Here is a 19562-nt window from a genome sequence, read left to right on the forward strand (position 1 = left end):
ATGCATAATCAAATCATAAGTAATCATAGCATAACTTGACATACAACATAACATAACTGGCATAACTTAAATTTAAAGTAAAGCTTAGCATGAACGTGACTTGAAACATAACATGGACTTGAAACATAGCATGAACATGAACTTGAAACATAACATGGACTTGAAACATAACATGAACGTGAACATGCATAATTTAAACATGAACTTGAGCATGACATAACATAACATAAATGTGAACTTAGAATATAACGTAAACATGAACATAACATAACATGAACTTGAAACATATTCTTGTCTCATGGGATTACCATGATTGCGTGAACGTAAAATTGAACATAACATAACGTGAAACATGACTTGAACGTGAAATACATGAACATTGAATCTTTTTCAATAGACTTAATCATAAAGTGACCATATGGGTGCTACACTCGTCCCCTTGAGTCATGTGTCCCTGCCGATTACCGCATCACATCATAGGTTTCTATACCAGCTGTGATTGCGTTAATACGTACTCCACAGTTGTTGTGGCCCCACGTATTCTACGTGTCACAATTGTTGTGTCTCACGTAGTGTATGCTCCACAGTTGTTGTGGCCCCATACTTCATACTCTATAGTTGTTGTGGCCCCATGAATTATTTGTGGCCCCATTCGCAACCTGTTGACTGTACTTCGTCAACCCAGGGAATTTCACACCTATTTAGATACTCCAGCGTGAACAAAAGAGTTCCCCTAAGATATTACCCCATCCTAGTGCTTAGGGTCGTGATTGATATGAATAATTTAACTGGTATACATGACATTTCGTAACGTGACGTAACATGAACGTGACATAAAAGACAGAAGTCCTAACGTAGCATAACATGACATGAACATAAGACGACATACATTACATACTTCAAGACATAAATGTCACAGAGAACATTTCAAAACATGGCATACATGTAACATACAACATTTCGTAACATGGTATACCATATAACATACAACATTTCTTAACATGGCATAACATGTGAAAGTGAATATTACGTGATATGAAATACATGTAATAGATGGCATACTTAACTTAACATGACATACTTGCAATGTATAACAATATGTGATAGAATATCTTGTGTAACAGATGAATAATTCATGACAGAAAAAATTATGTGTAACAGATAAATATGTAATGACTTGGCATGGCACATATGATAAAATGCATACATACAATTTAGTTCCCTTACTTATCACTCATACACATTAAACTGATAATAAGTTAAAAGCTAACTTACCTCAATCGTCGCGTCCTATGAGTGTAAAGCGCGAAACACGAGGAACTGTAAGAGGGTATTCTAAAAGTTAGAAATTAATTACTAACAATTAAAAAAGTGAAGAGGGACAACTTAGAGTAAAATTATCATTTTACTCTCTACATGTGGAAAAATGATCATTTTACACCTAACTTAAAGATTTCATATCCTAACTCCAAAAATTTATAAAATTTACATTCCTCATGTAAATTTGTCCTAGACTCAAATAACAACTCAGAAAAATTTAAAACCAATCACAACTATGGAAAACTCATAATGGCCGAAACATACATAGGCGATTTCTCTTGATTTTGGTTGCAATTTCTTCCATCTTCAAAATCTATGATTGAACCAAAATTTTGTAACAAAGATCTTACTATCCTAAGTTTAAAAATACACTTAAAATATCTATTAAGAAAAGCTAATCATCAACACCAAACTTTTTGTAAAAAGACCCAAACTTTTTACCAAAAAGTAAACCCTTAAATCACAAGTTTTGACCTTAATAAAAACATCTCCAAGAATTCCAAAAAAATCAAATCTTACTTCTAACATATTCATAACATCATCCTAAGATCAACCATGCTTTAAATCATCAAAAAAAAGCCACCAAAAATCACAAAACAACACTTGGAGTTTTTGGTTTTGAACTTAGTCCAAAACAAAAACTTTTCTCTCCACTAACTTTGATCAAATTCTTGATCCATGGCTTATACAGATGTGATCTTCAAACAAAAATATCTCATGGTTTAAATATGTGTCCTAAAGAAGATCCAGCCATCAAACGTAAAATCACATGGCTAAAACTCAATAAAACATGGATCTAACCCAAAAACATCATATCTTAGGCAAAAACCGAAATCCTCTTGCATAGAAAGTTATATCTTTAAAATTAATACTAAATATCTTCAAAATACCATCCTAATAAGTATATAAGAGGCTTAGGATCATCATATAAAAATATCAAAGCCTTTGGAATAAGATTAAATCACGAAATATTCAAACCTTCACAAAACAAAAACTGTTTTTCCACTTCCAGTTTTCAAGTTTCTAAATCTAAGGAAATCTATCGTCAAAAGCTTTATTCATGCAACAAAACCTCAATAAAAATTTACAAACACATGCTAAAAATACTCCATAAAATTTTCGGACCAAGATATATCCATTAGCTTGGTCAAAAATTCCAAAACATATCATACTCTCCACTTTCACGCCTAGAATTACATTTCCATGGTTAAAAATACTTTTGACCAATCAAATGAACATGTAATAAGGCTAATAAGATATCCACATAAACTAGACTCAAATATGAACAACTTTTATGAAGGAGTCATCGTGAGATAATACTTACAAAGAATTGAAAATGGCCACGCAAAAAGACCCAAAAATCTACCCGAGAGAGCTCTTTTGGGTTTCTCTCTTAGAACGGGAGAAATAAGTGATAAAATTGAGAGAAGTGTGTCTTGCACAACTTTAGACTTCTGGAGGGGGAAGTTATGGTCTTGAATGACCCTTGATTGGAGGTGGCTATGTGGCATAAAGTGGAGAATAGAGAGAGGCATGGACTGCCTGCAGCAGCTGTGAGAGATGGAGGTTGATGGAGTGGACTTCTCTTCACATCAAGGTACTAATGGGTTGCAGCCAATGGCAGTGGATGGTCTGCTATGTGGGGGAGAAAACTTCTCCAAGAAGCTTTGCCAAGGTGGCCAATTTCGTGGGCCTTGGTGGGCCCCAACCAAGTGGGCTTCAATTTGGGGTTTAAAGGGGGTTTGGTTAGGGTTTGAGATGTTATCAAGCCCAAAACCAATTTTTCTTAGCCCAATCAAATTTCCAAGGTTTAAAAGGTTGAATAATGATGTCATAACAAGGATTTGATTAATTAATAGCATGTGGAAGTGATTTAATCAAGTGATTAAACACAATGCTAGAAAACAGATTAAAAAGGGTTTGGAGGCCAACTTTAGGGTTTGGGAAAACCGTTTAGGATTTTGGTTTCAACCAAGCTTTTGGGGTTTCAATTGGATTCCAACCATTTAGGGTTTTGCTAGGGTTGAAACCCCTCTTTGGTCTGACACAATTTAGTTGATCAGATGAAACAGAGCTTTGCTTAGGTGGCATGATCTCACACCTTGATTTCCTTCACAAATAAAACTTCTCTAACCTATTCACTATGTGTGGCTAAGATCTTCACAAATAAAACCCTCTTTGCCAAGTGTCTAATACTATTCACTATGTGTGGCGAAGATCTTGCCAAGTGTCCAACTAAAACTTCTCTAACCTAATTTGGATATTTTACACTGTGATTTTGAAAACACTACACTAGGTGCGCTTATCGAGGTTACTATTCACTCAAAAAAAATACATAATAAACTTAGTACTAAAAAATTCTAAATATTCATATTAACCTGTAGTGAAAAATCGTTTACCGAAATTCAACCCCGAAGTGCCTCTAAAAATAAATTTCATAATTTCCAACAGACGTTTCGTCCGAAATTATGAAAATAGGCTATTGCGCCATAAAATCCTAAATAATCCACTGAGTCTAATGGCGCAAACCATAACGCATTCTGACACTTCTAACTATCTCAAATAATTAAACTCATAAATCTAGCATCATAGTGAGTGATAACATTAATTGTGATGACAGACTAAAACCTAAGCGATTGGTCGATTAGTAAAAACTTATGAGTTTTTCACGAGATTCCCAAAGTCAATAGAAATTTCACCAATGAATTTCTAGCGGGCTGTTACAATATCCCTAAAACTGCTTTTAGAACCCACGAGGGTCATTACAAGTTTCTGGTTATACCCTTTTGGCTTACCAATGCTCCATCAACCTTCCAAGGGTTGATGAATGAAGTGTTCAGGCCGTACCTAAGGAAGTTTGTGTTGGTTTTTTTATGACATCTTAATTTATAGTAAGACACTACAAAAACATCTACAACATCTTTCTATTGTCTTGAAAACGTTACAAACTCATAAATTCTTTGCAAAAGAATCCAAATGTGGTTTTGGCAACAAGGAAGTAGAATACTTGGGACATTTGATCTCTCAAGAAAGAGTAAGGGCTGACCCACAGAAGATTACATCAATGCAAAATTGGCCTATATCGATAAACATCAAGGCCTTAAGAAGTTTTTTAGGCCTCACTAGGTACTATCAAAAGTTTGTTCAAGGATATGGAGCCATTGCAGCCCCTTTTACAGCTCTTTTGAAGAAGAATTCTTTTATATGGATTGAGAAGGCACAAGTAGCATTTGATCAACTCAAAGAAGTAATGATACACCCTCCTATTTTAAGGTTGCCTAATTTCTCTAAAACTTTTATTGTGGAATGTGATGCATTAGGGGAAGCTCTAGGAGCTGTCTTAATGCAGGAAGGACAACCCATTGCATATCTTAGCCAGGAATGCAAGGGTAAGAATTTGAACCTATTTACTTATAAGAAGGAATTATTGTCATTAGTTATAGCTGTGAGAAAGTGGCGGCACTATTTGTTGGGCCAATCTTTTAAAATTCGTACGAATCAGCAAGCATTAAAATACTTGTTAGAGCAACGGGTGGGGATCCCAGCCTAACAGAAGTGGGTATCTAAGCTTCTCTGTTATGACTTTACTGTAACACCCCGTATTTTAGTGTATTTTTAATTGAAAGATTATTTGTTATTAATTTAAAAATTGATTCTCTTGTTTTAAATTTTCATATTTTAGTGGACTTATTTTTATGATTTTTAATTTGTGAAAATTAAATTTGACATGTTTCCTTAATAATAATAATTGTTATGCATTTAAATTTCTGTTTATTTTAAATTAATTTATTGTTGGGTTTAATTATTTTATTTTCATTTAATCACTACGTTTGAATTATTTTATTTAACTTGCTGTTTTGAAATTGTTTCTGTTGGATCATTTTTGTGACCCAAGATGTGAGGATTGGACCTTATTTCTTTCCCTTCATTTTTTTCTCTTTTTCTGTTCTTCCTCTTTTTCTTTTTTCCTCCATTTCTTTTTCTCCTCTCCCGCGCGCTGCACCCCCTCTCCATGTGCGATTTCTTCTCCTCCCCAACCCGCCGCCGTGCGCCACCGTCCGGCGACACAACCCATCCCACGACCTTCCCCACCCACTTGCGACTTTCCCCTCCGGTTTTCAGCTCCTCACTCGTCGGCGTTCTCCTCCACGCACGGCTTGAAGCCACGGCGTTCCTTGTGCTCGCTCACCGCCGTCGCGCCACCTCCGGCCACCATTTATTCACCACTTCATCCTCAACCTCCTAGCAACCCAATGCACCCAACCCCAGCTCCGATCCGCCACTGGTGAAGTACATCCAACTCCATTTCCGATTTGGACATTTTTTTGCACTTCAACCACCCTTTACACCGCCACCCACGGCCAACTACCACCACCACTAGCTTCACCGACATCCTTAAGCCCTATCCTAGCAATCTCAGGTCTTGGTTTGTCCCCGTTCAAAAGTGAGCTTTTGAGACCCATGGCCACAGTGCATTTGGCACTGTTTTGTTGTTGCGTTCCCACTTCTAGCACCTCTATGATCTTTCAAAAATTATATTATAGCATTGTAAGTATTTTCTCAAAAAACTTTTGAGATTTAAATGTATTTTCACGCTAACACATATTTACTGTGAATTGGTTGGTTGTGCCAGACTGAGTCCGAGGAGTAAGGGGGGTCAGTTGGATTGGATGATGTAGTTGTTGGTGTGATTGGTTTATGCTATGAGATTTGTTGGCTGTTTCGGATTTAAATATTGGTGTTTTGTGTTTGACGTGGGTTATGGTGGATATTGGTAATTTTCGGAAGTGATGATATATTTTGGGATTATGAAGGTTTTAAGTTTTGAGGAATTAAAATAGGTTATTTAAGAAGCTTAGGTTTAAATATCGAAATCTGTGATTGATTGAAAACTTACAGAAATTACGTGATTATTTTTATTGGTGATGATTTATAGTCGACTCGACATTTTTTAGGAAAATTCTGAAAAGCTAAGTCGTCCAGGTAAGCGGGGTTCCTATGCTAGATTTGCATAAAAATAAAATTGGTTGAGGTTGATTTTTGAAAATATGCATGTTTTTTTATGAAAAGAGATTTGAACTACCTCAGTTATTTGTTCTGCATTACTCATGAGATTTTGTTTAATAATAAAGTATTTTCTGGCATGACTGGTATAGACATGAGCTATTTTGCATTTTGCTTCTGAACTGTGCAAAAGAGAGCGAATATGAAAGTTTGTGCATAAAATTATGTTTTGTGATTTCTGAAAACTCTGTTCTGTTCTGAAGATGTTCTGTACTCTGATAAGATGTGATTTTTGAAAACTCTGTTTTGTTCTGAAGATGTTCTGTACTCTTATATGATAAGATTTGATTTCTGAAACTTTTGGCATGACATTCTGAATCGGGATGTGGTGTGTGGATGGTGACCTATTTGACCTACCACTGGTGCTAATAGTGGCTTCTGTTTGGGTTGGTACCAACTATTCTATTTCTGGTGCACCCACTTTGGAAATAAAGTGGTTTTTCTGGTGGTATTTCCTGTGTGCACACTCGGGGCTCCGAGAATAAATAAGGGGAAGATTCACATTCTGTTTCTGCTCAGTTAGCTGTTGGGGTTTGCACAACCCTACCACGGGGGTTAAACATTGCATCTGATGTGATATGATGCTCTAGTATGATGGTAGTCAGTTATGCTATGCCAAAAGAATTTGAATAAGAATATTTTTGAACTTTCACTCTGATATTTTTGATAACATGTTCTGATTCTGCATTCTGAAAATAAATTGTTTTGATCTGCATTCTAAAATCTGTAAATGCTCATGTTTGCATACTAGTATATGTTCTTTACTTACTGAGTTGTTGATAACTCACCCCCCTCTTATCTCCAATATTTTCAGATGATTTTTTGATATTTCAGCTGAGGATCAAGACTATGAAAAATTGGGTGAGATGACTTAAGAATAGTGGATTAAGAATAGAAAGTTTTCGATGAGTATTGGTGATTTTTGATAATTATATTGTTGAAATGTGAGTTTAAGTGACATGTAGAGAAGTTGGTAAATTTTGGGGTTACTGTATTGAGGATTTTATATACGAGTATGTGTGGTTAATTAGATTTAAAGTGTTTACGTTTGATTTGAAACTTTTTGAAGAGTATTAGCAATGTTGGAGTTGATTATCAGGTAATATGAGTTAACTCTCCGGACTCTCGGGGGCGGGGCGTTACATTTACAGTGGAATATAAGAGTGGGAAAACCAACACAACAGCTAATGCCCTATCTAGATTACCCTTATTTCATCACACCCATTCACCAAATACTTCCCCCCATCCCAACACCAACCAAACAAACACAACCATAACCATAACCACAACCACACAACCAAACCATCATCTTCATGCAATCAATATAGTGCAAGCAAAGTGGATAGAGGAGTTGAAGAAAGCTTACCCCCCCAAGACCCCCAATTGCAGCAGCTATTTAGCCACTACCGTTAAGGGAACTTGGACTTAAACCTTTTACCAAATCTGAAATCTGCTACTCTTTTACAAAGGCAGGTTTCATCTGGGGTCTTGGTGCCTTTCCAGCAGTAGATCCTCATTAGTTTCACAACATTCCATCAGGGGGCCATATTGGAGTGTAGAAAACACATGCAAGAATTAAAGGGAACTTTTCTAGCCTGGATTAAGAAGTGATGTCCGAGCTTATGCCCATGAATGCGATGTATATCAGAGGAATAAGGTTGAAACCCTCCACCCTGGAGGGTTGTTTCAACCTTTACTAATACCTTTAACAAATTGGGAGGATATTAACATGGATTTCATTGAAGGGTTGCCTCCTTCAAGTGGCAAAACTATGATTATGGTGGTAATGGAAAGATTGAGCAAATATGCCCATTTCATGGCCATCACTCATCCATACATTGCTATGACCATAGCAAGAGCCTTTATGGAAAATGTTTTCAAATTACACGGGTTCCCATAAACAATTGTCAGTGATAGAGATCCAGTGTTTACAAGTCATTTCTGGAAGGAGTTATTCAAAATTTGTGGCACAGATATTTTACTCAGCACAACATATCATCCCCAAACTGCTAGCCAGATCAAGGCCACGAATAAGGTGCTTGAGTGTTACCTTAGATGTTTTTCCAATGACAAGCCACGAGATTGGGTGAGATGGTTTCCTTTAGAAAAAGATTCCTATAATACCTTAGTGCACTCTTCCATAAAGGTCTCACCATTCGAAGTATTGCCAGCTTGCTCCTCAAATGCTGCCTTATGAGTCAGGATCCACAAAAGTACAAGTTGTTGATGAAGAATTAAGAACCCATGATTTCATTGCAACTCTCATACATGAAAATTTGCAGGAAGCACAGTCAAAGATGAAGTTCTTCGTAGATCTAAAGTGGACGGACAAAGAATACAAAGAGGTAGACTTTGTTTACCTAAAGTTGTGTCCCAACAGGCAAATGTCAATGACCATGTGCCGGAATCTTAAGATCGAGCCACAGTACTATGGTCCTTTCAAGATCATTTGGTGAGTTGGAAAAGTTGTGTATAAGCTCGATTTACCTCCCAAATCTCGCATCTATCATATCTTTCACATCTTGTGTCTTAAGAGAAAGCTAGGGAATGGGATTCAACGTAATGCTAATATGTTGATTGTAACTCAAGAGGGAGCCCTTGCTCCTAAACTAGAGAAGATTCTGCAGAGAAGACTTAAGCAAAGAGGAAACACGACTGACGTAGAGGTGTTGGTACAATGGTCTGGAACGGTTGAGGAAGACGCAACTTGGGAGGATCTCTCCACTCTACAACGATGGTTCCTAGACCTTGAGGGCAAGGTTCTCTAAGGGCGGAAGTGTTGTTATATGCTGTTAGGGTTCCAATATTTTTGTTCTATTGTCTAGGTGTTATCTAAGTGTCTTCATTTCACTTGGGTCAATTATGAATTACGCATGCTTTGTTTTGGGTTTTGATTGAGTCTCATTTAGTGGGCTAGTTAATATTAAGTGGGTCAGTTGTTATGTGGGTCATTAGTATTGTTGGGTCATGGTAAATATATAGAAGTGGTATGTTATGTAATTGCTTATTTAAAGTTAACAAGTATAATCAATGAAGGAAGAACTTTTGCATCCCAGAATTGACCAAGTGTTGGAGGGCTTGGCACCTCGAATTGCTAATATAGTTTATAGACTTATTTTTTAATTACAGTAACCATAACGAACCACTCCATTCTTCTCTCCCCTTAGTGGATTTTTCCTGCATTTGTTTTAAGACCCAATCATCAAAACACATGATAGAGATTCCTATTCAGATCTTTAATTATGTTCTTAGTCTCAGGGAAGTGACAACATTTTCTTCCTCTCTTAATCAAAACCAGACAGTAGTATTTGATCTCTCTGTCGGAACAAATTTCGGAATGGACATGGATGATGAGTTTGAAGACTCCCGTCTCATTTCTCAAACTTGGATATAAAAGGGTAAATTTAATCAAATTTCTAAATATTTTTTTGAATTATTGGTGGTGGAAGTTTAGTTACATCTCATTTATGAAATTGTTAATAATGCATTGCGATGGAAGTTTGGATTTAATAAGATTGGTTTACAGTTTTTCAAGGTAATTAGTGCACACAAGATGTTCGGTAAAATTTCTTAATTTGATTTTAACATAAAGAACGTGTGTAATTTCTAATTTGTTGGCTTTTATGCCTACAATTAAGCAATGAAAACATTGTTAAGAGAAGTTTTATATTTTAATATAAATAAATCAAGTCACTACAACACAATTGCTTTTTAGTGACAGTTGGGAAATTGTGACAATTCCCAAACCGTCACTAAAAAGCCTTTTCTGTGATGGTTTCTGGAAACCGTCACTAAAGACAGATGAGATTTTTTTTACGTTTCAACGTATGGAAAATTTATGTTCGAACGTCACATATACGTTCGAACATTGTGGCTACTTAAGTGCGAACGTGAAATGTTTTGGCGCCAATGTTCGAACGTTAGTAATTAACGTTCGAACGTATGATGTATTGCGCCAACATTCGAACGTCAATTACTAAAGTTCGAACGTTAATTGTAAATTTAAATTAAATATGACTCTAATTTAAAAATTATATGATTTTTATAGTGCATAATTTGTGAACAAGTCTAAAAAATTGACTTGTATATATTTATATATACACAATTTGTAATATATAAATATATATTTATGTTTATATATATTTGAAGTTCAGTGATTTAGTATTAAAGATGAAAAATATAACATTAAAGAAGGTTGAGAATTGAAATTAAAAAACCATAGAAATATTAAATAATATTTTTCTTTACATATAATAAAAGTAAAATACAAAATATGATCGAATTTCTTAAACAACACTCAGATGATAGCGTGGTTCACAAAACAATAGATCCCCATATAGAACTCCTGAACTATTGAGGGGTATACCTTCCCCCTTAATGTCAGATATTTCCCTAGCCTCTACTGAGGAAAACATCTCTCAGGTTCGTCTGCTCCCATATGAGTTCGTCGAACTCATTAATCAGGACCTCTCACTCTACCATAATAGTACGATACGAGTAGTGTCTTGAGTGTTAATGTTAAGCTACTTTGCATTAATGTTCAAATATACTAAAATAAACATTCGAACGTTAAGAGAAAATGTTCGGACATAAATACTTTACGTTCGCACGTAAAACACATACGTGCGAAGGTATAACATGCACGTTTGAACGTAAGAAATAAATAAATTTAAATGACGTACGTTCGGACGTTTATGTTATACATTCGAACGAATGAGTTTTACGTACGAACATAAAGGATTCACGTCCGAACGTTGAAGCATAAATAAATTTAAAAAGTATTACGTTCGAACGTTATAATTAAATGTTCAGACGTAAATTTTACGAAAAATTTACGTCTGAATGTAAAACAATACATGTTCGAACGTAGAAGCCTTAACAATTATGTAATTGAAACGTCATATGTTCGAACATCTTGGTGACACGTTCGAATGTTACAACACAGAATGGTTGAGTCGACTCAGCCATTATTGAAATCTCAAAAATTAATCTACAAGGTTTTAAATGCTGAAATGCCACCGTAGAAATGAAGTGTACACTTCAAAAAATTTTTATGCGGTGAATATTTGGCCAATGGCAAGCCGTGGTGGTCAAAAAATGAAGTTGAAAATCCGGCCATCACTTGGCCCGTTTTAAACAAAATCGAACTCAAATCTCAAATAAAATATATGTTAGAGGTTAAAAGATGAATGCCTACCTTTTAGTGACGGTTGTGGCAGAGTTTGACGGTGGCGGCGACGTACAAACGGGAATGAAGTTAGATAACGGTGAAAATGACGTTTCGCCGTTCTGTTTTGGACTTATATAGATGAAACATTAGATTGTAATTCTTAGTACGTTCGATTTAATATGTGTATAAATATTGTTGTGAGAATATTATTGTTATTGTGATATGGATTTGAAATATTATGATTATTGTTTTTGAATTTTTACTGAATATGTTTAAGAAGAAAATTATAAGTTTAGGATCTTAATTTAAGTAAAGATTAAAAACATTTAATATACATTTAATTTGAGAATTAATATTTAACATCTAAAAAGTATATATAATATATTCATACTAATTTAGTTAGAATATGATTATTATCCAAATTATAAGTATAGTACAAAACTTAATCTTAAAAAAGAAAAAAAGTATATAACTTAACTATATATAAAGTATAATACTTTTTTCATATAGAGTGAGATCAAAGATGGGGCTGGCCATTAGATCAATAAATAGCAAGGCAGTTTTAGTGAGATCAAAGACGGAGTTGGCCATTGGATTTGGGTTGGATGAAGTTGAAAGTTATATATTTGGATAAAGTTGAAAGTCATACAAATTATGACCCTCAGATGATGTGATTCCAGAAAATTTTACTATATAGTCTATATATAGTGCATTATATATATATAATGTATTTATATTATAATGTATTATATACTATATTATATATAGACTATATATAATACTCTTATATATATAATACACTATATATATATATATATTCATAAGTAGTTGAAGATGATGCCCAAATATATACCCTGAATAAAAAAGAATTTAAAATTAACAAATAATAGTCACAAAATATTCGTATTTTTCTCAACTTTTACATAAATAAAAAAATATTATATAGTACTATATAGTACAGTATATATATATAGTGTATATATATATATAAGTTTTGTTGTTAGTTTTATTAATTATATATTATTGATTCATATATATAGCATAGTATATATAGTATATTATTATGTTTTCATTTAAAGTATTATGCTATCATACTATATATATATATAATATAGTATATATATTATACCATAATATAGTATATAATATAGTATATTATATACTATATATAGTCCATATTACTCACCTTAGCATCCACCTCTCATAATCTTAAAAATGAATATTTTTCTCCAACAAAGTAATTAGAGATGATGCCCAAATACACACACCTTGAGTAAAGAAGAATTTAATAAGTAACAAAGAATATCTCGAACAAGCGGGTTATATGAAAGAACTTTTATGTCACAAAAAGTTAGTATTTTTCTCAACTTATTAAAAATAAAAAGAGATTATATTAAAGAGAAATATTATGAGTATCTAGAAAAAAATACATATATATAACTATTATATTAATAAATACTAAGCTATGAAGGTAAAAGTAACGTTCGAACGTGAATTTATTACATTCGAACATTAATATTATATTCCCACTCAATTTTCTCATATATGTGATGATCTAATTCCCACGTTCGAACGTTTTAATCTAACCTTCGACCATGAAAAATAAAAGTGCGGGAAATTTCCCGCTCGATTTAAGAACCTTTGTGATTATCTGAAACGTTCGGACATTAAAATGTTACGTTCGAACGTGTATAGAAAACGTCTGAACGTTATCCGTAGAAAATTTAACCGAGATTTGTAACGTTCTAACGTCATCTAAAAATTGGGCGGGATAATATAACGTTCGAATGTAAATCTTAAACGTTCGAATGTCATTTAAAAATTGGGTGGGATTATATAACGTTCGAACGTTCCATTTAAAAATTGGGCGGGATTATATAACGTTCGAACGTACAACTTAAACATTCGAACGTCCCATCTAAAGATTTTGTGATTTAATGAATACACGCACGGGAGGCAGCAGACTTATTTTTGCTTCTCCCATGCGCACAACAGAGAGAGAGACGGTGCAAAACAGTGAGAGAGGGTTGTGAGTTAGAGAGAGAGAGAGTTAGAGTGAGAAAGTGTTAGAGTGAGAGAGAGTTGAGAGTTGAGAGTGGGAGGGTTTATTAATATTTTGCACATCTAGTTCCATTGATTTTGGTAAGGAAAACTATTTGTCTTTTGTATTTTCTTAAATTTTATGATATTTATCTTGTATTTTTGTTATATATATACTTCTAATAAGTTAGTGTTGTATTTTTTTTTTTGAATGATTGGTTGTGATTATTGGCAAGTTGGAAGCTTTTCATTTGTAAGGGGATATTGTGAGTGCTAGATATATTTCTAAACTTTAGCAATATGTTTATACGTTTTATGTTTACTATTGAAATAATTGTGATTATTGTTTGTGAATAGTTTGTGAGTTTATGATGTTTATTGATGAATTAACATATGTAGAAATATTGTTGTGGGAATATTATTATTGTTGTTGTGATATGGATTTGAAATATTGTGATTATTGTTTGTGAATTTTTATTGAATATGTTTATATGGTTAGAAATATATTGTGTTTAGGTTTTGGATTGATGTGAATATTTTTATATAATAGTTTTTGGTTTTTTTGAATTTGAGAGTGCTAATTATATTTCTAAAGATACTCAAAGATGTTTATGCATATTGTTGTGATTTTATGCTTACTTTTGAAATAGTTGTGATTTATTTGTGAATTTTGTGAATAGTTTGTGAGTTTATGATATTTATTGATGAATTAACATGTGTAGAAATATTGTTGTGTAGAAATACTCAAAGAATATGCAATGAAGTCCAAGAGCAAGTGCAACGGGAGACGATGGTGCAAATGAAACGTGTTATGTCGTTGCAACAGAATTGCGGTGGACGAGGAAAAAATAATAAATAAATTTTTTCCATAGTGGTGGCTAGTTTTAATATCTAATTTTAAAATTTTATAAGACATTGTTAGTTGTTAATTGATGGTATGTAATATGATACAATTGGTATGTTTTTAAATTTTATGAAATTAGTATTTCTGATCTGTACGTTTGAATGTAAATTAAAAACGTTCAAACGTTGGTTCACATTTGAACCAACGTTAGAACGTGAATACATAAAATTGTATAGTAACATTCGAACGTATGACTCTACGTTCGAACGTATTGACTCTCAAACGAACAAACGTTCGAATCATTAAACGATTAACGTTCGAACAAACCTCCGAACGTACCACTTGCATTCGAATGCTCATTCGTATACATTCGAATTAACGTCTGAACGTTAAACCCATTACGTTTGAACATTGGTCCATTAACGTTTGAATGGAAATTCGAATGTTTATTATAATTAACGTTCGGACGCATAAACGTTAGAACGTAAATATGATACGTTCGAACAATAATTAACGAACGTCAACTTCTCTCATTCGAATGCCAATCGGTCGGGTTGCCGTTCGAACATTCAATTGGACATCCAAACGTTACTTTCGGTGACAGTTCTCAACCGTCACAAAAAATAGAACGTTCGAACGTTCAACCAAACGGAACACCTCCAACTGTCACTAAAAATATTTTTAGTGACGGTTCAACAGTAAACCATCACCAAATATTTTCTGTGATGCACATTAAGTGACGGTCATGGTGACAGTTTCAAACCTTCACCAAATATCTTTAGTGATGTTTTGGCAATTTTTTATGACAGTTTCCTCTGTCACAAAAGACAAATTGTGTTGTAGTGAGTGAAGCTTAAGAACGAAAGACAAAGTTGAATAGTACTTCTTTTTAACATTACAGTATTTACTAAGCTGAGTAACGCATGGTGTATATATTTTTCACTGTTATTATGTGTCTATAAACATATTTAAAATTCTAATGTAGTTTTTTTTTCTAAATAATAAAGAGAGAGAACTTATTTTAGTTTTGTGAAATATAGTCAATAAACTAATTACGAGTAATGAACTAAGTAATATTATCCAACACATTAAACTTTCACTACAAGACAAACGATCATTTGTGACAGATTATTTGTGACGAGAATGATTATTTGCGATGAAAACAAACTCATTTTAACAGGAAATAATAATTTTTACAAGAATAACTAGCCACAAATAAGTAATTTTTTTATAATGTTTATTCACTAATGCACTTACTATTTTTTAAGATTTTTTATTTGTAAAGAAAACAAGACCAAGCCCGCACATTGTTTTTATTAAGAATTAATGAGATTGAATTAGAATGTTTAAAGAGAAGGTTTAGGACAATTAATGACCCTCTTGCTTCTCTTAGAGTTGGTTTGGATAGTGAGATGAGATGAGATGAGATAGTTTTAGATGAGTTGAATAAAATATTATTAGAATATTATTTTTTAATATTATTATTATTTTACGATTTGAAAAAGTTGAAGTATTTATTATATTTTGTGTAAAAATTTTAAAAAATTGTAATGATTAGATGAGATGAAATGAGATGATTTTGTATCCAAATCAGCCCTTAATATTCATCCTGCTAGCTAGACTCCCACATTGTTAAATCACGTAAAACTCATATTTGACATATAGTTAGAAACATGTAAGGTATTCTTCCATTACAAGTGAAGATTTATCAATAAAATTAAAGCCCCAGTCTCTTAAAAAAAAAAAAGACATGTAATTAAAAATACTTTTTCTCATGCAAGTCGCAATATGCCAAGACTCCGGCCATATTGCTTTATGCCAGAACTAGAAAATGCTTATTTGACGTGACCAATGCCTTATTAGAGAGAAACTTGCTTCACTGTACACGTCAATGCATGATATCCTTACTACGACTCATCTACATAGTCTTTAGCCATAGACTGCTAAGAAAATATACTGTTTAGTTTTTCTAATGCACAATTTTGCAAAATGGGCTTTCCATGAAAGTACTTACAAGCAAAGTAATGCTAGGAAATTCGAATATACAATAGTAGTGTTTCTATTATGCGAATAGTATTGAAAAAGTAATTATAGAATATTAAAAAATATTAAAAAATAAGTAAAAAATAATAATAAAATAATAAATAGTAATAAGATATTCTGATAATACCTGAATACTCTTAGTATCCAAACCTAGCCGACCACCAATGCAAAATAAATAAATAAATAAATAAATAAATAATAAAGGATGATCAATGATTTATTGTTCACTCTCTACTCATATGAACAATGAGTGAACACTAACCATTTTGTTTAAGAAATAAGTACTACGACATTTAAAAGTTGAATATTTTCCAAATTATATAACTAAGAAAATGATAAAAAATAAATAAAAAGGTTGTGTTTTACAGTTTTAACTGCTATTGGAATAACATGCTAATATACGTATTAGAATATTACTATACCTACTGTAAATGCTATGCCAATTCATTTATTTTTTATCTGACGGTTTAATCTCTAATCCTTTTCTCTTGTGTCTCTGAATGATGGACAAGTGGCTAAGTCTGAAAGCTTTTGGGTTTATTACTCTGAGCTGGTTACTCACGTGGTCTGCACATGACTTGCTTTCTGCTCCAGAGTCGATTCACTCTCATGCCGCAGGATCTTGACACGTGTTGGCATCTGTTTTGTATTATATATTCATAGCTATCTTTCTGGAACCCTAAGGGGCATGGTCATTTTATCTTCTGAGATTGAGAGAGGTTTCGGGTGAGAGAGCAGAGAGGGTTATACTGTTTTCATCCTTAGGGTTTCACTGGTGAAGGAAATCTGTGCGATTTCTTGTGGTGAGATGAAAGCTGTGTAAATATGTATGGTTACTGAGACTTCTCTGTGGAGGACTGATTATCAATAAAGCTCTGAGGCCATTCCTGCCGTGGACGTAGACCATTAGGGTTGAACCACGTAAATCTCCTGTGTTGATTCTTTACTCTCTTATTTCTTGCTAATATTGTTCTTGATATTTTCTGTTTTCTCTTTGTTATTTTAGATACTGTTCTGAGTTGCTTATTCTTGAATCTTATTGGTTCTATTCGTTTGCTTGATTATCAAATCTTGGCCTTTTGTTGAGTTCTGTACAAGGGAACTCTTGTTGTTCTTGCATAACAAGTGGTATCTAGAGCTCAGGTCGATGGGGACCATGAGGTTTGATATTGAAAAATTCACGGGTGAAAATGATTTTGGGCTTTGGAGGATTAAGATGAGGGCATTGCTAGTCCAACATGGACTGCAAGATGCCCTCCTTGGTGAAAGAAAGAGGGGATCTTCCTCGAAAGAGGATGACAAGGAGACTGTCCAGAAGGACATTCTCCAGAAAGCTCACAGTGCCCTAATCCTCTCTCTTGGAGACAAAGTCTTGAGAGAGGTGGCCAGTGAGGACACTGCTGCGGGTATATGGCTGAAGCTTGAGAATCTGTACATGACCAAATCTTTAGCTAATAGACTTCATAAAAAAACCCAACTTTATACCTTTAAAATGATTCCTGGAACCCCTATAGGTCAGCACCTTGATGAGTTTAACAAAATCATTTTAGACTTAGTAAACATAGACATTAAGGTGGAGGATGAGGATCAAGCCATTCTCTTGATGAGTTCTCTGGACTCATCATACCAAAGCTTAAAAGAAACTATGATGTTTGGTAGAGACTCTCTTACTTTAGATGAAGTTCAATCTGTTCTTCACACTAGGGAACTTCAAAACAGAGGGGTTACTAAACAGAGTCATGGGGAGGGTTTAACTGTTAGGGGCAGAACAGAAAGAAGAGAAAAGAAAGGAAAAAATGATGGTAAGAAATTTAGATCCAAGTCAAAGGGAAAACATTTTAAATGTTTTCATTGTCACAAGGAAGGGCACTTCAAGAAAGACTGACCTGAAAGGAAAAACAATTTTCAAAATAAATCTAAGGAGGCAGGGGATGCCTCTGTGGTGTTAGAGGGATATGAGAGTGCTGAAGTACTCACTGTGAGTGAAGTAGACTCAAAAACAGAATGGATTATGGATTCTGGTTGTTCCTTTCATATGTGTCCTATTAGGGAATGGTTTGAAACATTCTCTGAGTTAAATGGAGGTCAAGTAATTCTTGGGAATAATAAGTCCTGCAAAATCATGGGTATAGGATCAGTTAGATTGAAAATGCATGATAATACTGAAAGAGTTTTAAGGGAAGTCAGATTTATTCCAGAATTAAAGAGAAATTTAATTTCTCTTGGGATTCTTGATTTATCTGGATATACCTTTAAATCTGAGGCAGGGGTTCTTAGAGTTACAAAAGGCTCTTTAGTCATTATGAAAGGGGTTATCAAAAATGGTTTATACACTCTTCTTGGAAAAACTGTGGTTGGGGAAGCATCCCCTACCCAGGACACTGCTGAGAACCAAGCAGTGTTATGGCATAGAAGACTAGGACATGTAAGTCAAAGGGGTCTTGTAGAGTTGCAAAAACAGGGGCTGCTGAGTGATCAAAACTTAAGCAATTTGCCTTTCTGTGAAGATTGCATTTATGGGAAGGCCAAAAGGGTCAGTTTTAAGTCAGCCACTCATAACACAAAACAAACCCTGGACTATGTCCATTCTAACCTGTGGGGACCTGCAAGAGTAAGTTCTCATAATGGAGGGAGCTATTTCCTTTCCATTGTAGATGACTACTCGAGAAAGGTCTAGATTTATATCTTAAAGAATAAATCTGACACCTTTGAAAGATTCAAAGAGTGGAAATCCTTGGTAGAGAACCAAGTAGGCAGAAAACTCAAGGTTTTGAGAACTGATAATGGCTTAGAATTCTTGTCAAATGAGTTTAACATGTACTGTAAGTAAGAGGGAATTCTTAGGCATAAAACAGTGAGGGAAACCCCTCAGCAGAATGGATTAGCTGAAAGAATGAATAGGACTATCTTAGAAAGGGTTAGGTGCATGTTGTCTAATGCAGGGCTGCCCAAAACCTTTTGGGCAGAAGCTGCCACTACTGCTGTATACCTTATAAATAAGTGTCATTCTTCTACAATAGGGTTTAAAACTCCTCAAGAATTATGGTCTGGAAAACCCCCATCTTATGAGCACCTTAGAGT

Source organism: Juglans regia, chromosome 6, assembly GCF_001411555.2.
Source record: "Juglans regia cultivar Chandler chromosome 6, Walnut 2.0, whole genome shotgun sequence".
NCBI classification, from domain to species: Eukaryota; Viridiplantae; Streptophyta; class Magnoliopsida; order Fagales; family Juglandaceae; genus Juglans; species Juglans regia.